This window comes from Mustela putorius, unplaced genomic scaffold, assembly GCF_011764305.1.
Source record: "Mustela putorius furo isolate JIRA1106 unplaced genomic scaffold, ASM1176430v1.1 tig00000564_pilon_pilon_pilon, whole genome shotgun sequence".
Classification (NCBI taxonomy): Eukaryota; Metazoa; Chordata; class Mammalia; order Carnivora; family Mustelidae; genus Mustela; species Mustela putorius.
The window spans coordinates 8184-10369 of record NW_025421416.1 but is presented as its reverse complement, the minus strand read 5'-3'; the positions used below and the strand labels follow the sequence as shown (position 1 = coordinate 10369).

At 41.9% G+C, this 2186-nt stretch overlaps 1 pseudogene; it reads right to left on the bottom strand.

The window, feature by feature from the left end:
* Positions 1-945: 945 nt before the first annotated feature.
* On the bottom strand, positions 946-1916 carry LOC123392424 (annotated as a pseudogene).
* Between the last annotated feature and the right edge of the window lie 270 nt (positions 1917-2186).

Below are 2186 nucleotides of genomic sequence, written 5' to 3'. Positions count from 1 at the left end.
CTGTTGTGTTTTCAGGTGTTCAGAATGGTTTGATAACTATCTAGGCTGAACTGCGACCCAATGTCATCTCAGTCTGCTACTCCTCTGCTATCTTGACTCCCTTTTTTTTGTTGGATACTATTTTTAAAATACTGTGGTTATGGAGACCCAATGGACTGAGGTAAGGAGCTATATGTCCAGAGGAACAACAAGCAAAAGTCCCAGAGACAGAAATGTGGTTCAATATTTTTGAGAATCTGTTAGGGAGGCAGTTTTTGACTGAAGGACTGAAGGAGATCAGATATATAAAGGAGTGCCCACCTACAGAAATGAATCCCCCTCTTCTCTGGGGTTATTTATGTGTTTTAATTAATTCTTATTACAGTAATTTTACATGTTTTTGGCTCTCACCTCCAGGACTTTAGAGTAATAGGATCAAGATTTATGTATGTTAGAGTTCCATTTTCTAGATCAATGCTGGACGTAAAATAACTATTTGAATGCCTGAGGGAAAGGTTAAAGCATAATGGTTATTTTCAACATTTTTTTAACAGCTGTTTTTTATGAATCTCATTTTACTTTTTCAAAGTCAATTCACTGTCTTTAAGTTCTTATACTTCCCATAAGCCACACATATTTAAGTGAGTATGGATTTTTCCATTACACTGACTCTAAAAGGACTTCATTCAAGAACAGACAATGAAGTATGATGATCGCCTCATGAAAATTTCATAGCCCCTGGTCTGGGTACCATGATGAGACTTTTACATCTATATCCTTAGCCACTTTCTGAAAAATGATTGAAGGTAAGAGACGTGATTTGACTGGGGGTAAAGAGGAAAACCATGCAGTTCATATCTTCAGACCTGTCCAGAGAAATGATGAGGATTTTTTATCTCCAAGTTCTTGCTTTGCAACTGTGATTTGAGTGGTCATGGTTTGAGAAAAGTCAAAGCTAGAACACAATTAGTTACTGCTCTTTCCCACTCTCCTCAGTATTTTCCCAATCCCCTCTTTAATCTCCTGGGTTCGTACTCCATAGACAATGGGGTTGAGAGCTGCAGGAATTACATGGTGTAGGACATTGAGTAAGATGGGGATATCAGGGGAAATTTTTTTTTGGCAATATGGGTAAAAAACAAAAACCAGAAGGATGGTGCTGAAGAAAAGGATGAGAGAATGAAGTGGGAGCCCACATGTGCTCAGAGCTTTGGCAGCTGCCCCTTTTGCCTTGAGTCTAAGAAAAGCAGCTCTTAGAATGAAGGTATAGGAGAGGACGATGAGGATGAGGTCAGAGCCCAGAAGAGTCCAGGCCACAATAACTGGTACATTTTGTTAAGGACAACGTTATCACAGGAGAGCTTGGACACAGAGAGGTTGGCACAGATACAGTTTTCAATTATATGTTTTCCACAATAATGGAGCCGGGCAGAGAGGGATTGGAATGAACATAGTAAGAAATGCATTCCTGGCCAAAATAAAAATAGCAGCCTTAGCTACAAATTGGTCAGTGATGATGGATGGGTACCTCAGTGGGGTGGCAGATGGCTACCATAGCGGTCATAGGCCATGACCATGAATGTGCAGGACTCCATGCCGAGACAGCAATTCATGATTGTACATCTGGAGGAGGGAAGCAGGCATAGAAGCTGATGGAACTTGAGGTCAAACCAGAATATGGCCAGGACCTTGGGGATGACGGTGAGGCAGAGTGCAATGTCCAACAGGGAGAGGAGAGACTGAGTAAGTAGTACATGGGTTCATGCAGAGAGGCCTCCAGCCAGGACAGTGATCAAGAGGGTGGCATTGGCTCCCATGGCCAGGAAGAAGAGGAGGCTGAGGGGCAGAGACAGCCAGTGCTGCCAGCTGGGGGACCTGACAAAGCAATTCAGGATGAAGTTCCGAGAGTTTCGGCAGAGGTTACGGTAGCTGCTGTGCTGTTATAAGGTAGCATCAGCAGTGACTTTAGTAAGGCAGATGTCTTTGAGTAACTAAAGAAGAGAGAAGGAGTTAAACCTATCATAGACTCTGATGACTATGTACTTAGCTTATAAATTCTATGAGGGTAACACCTACCCCACCCCACCACCCTTTCCCTAGCACAACAATTTTTTTTTTTTTTGGCACATGAGAGGTGGTTGGTTAATAGACATTTATTGAAGATACAATATAAATGTTTCCTCATCTTTGTTCTTTCATCTGTATTT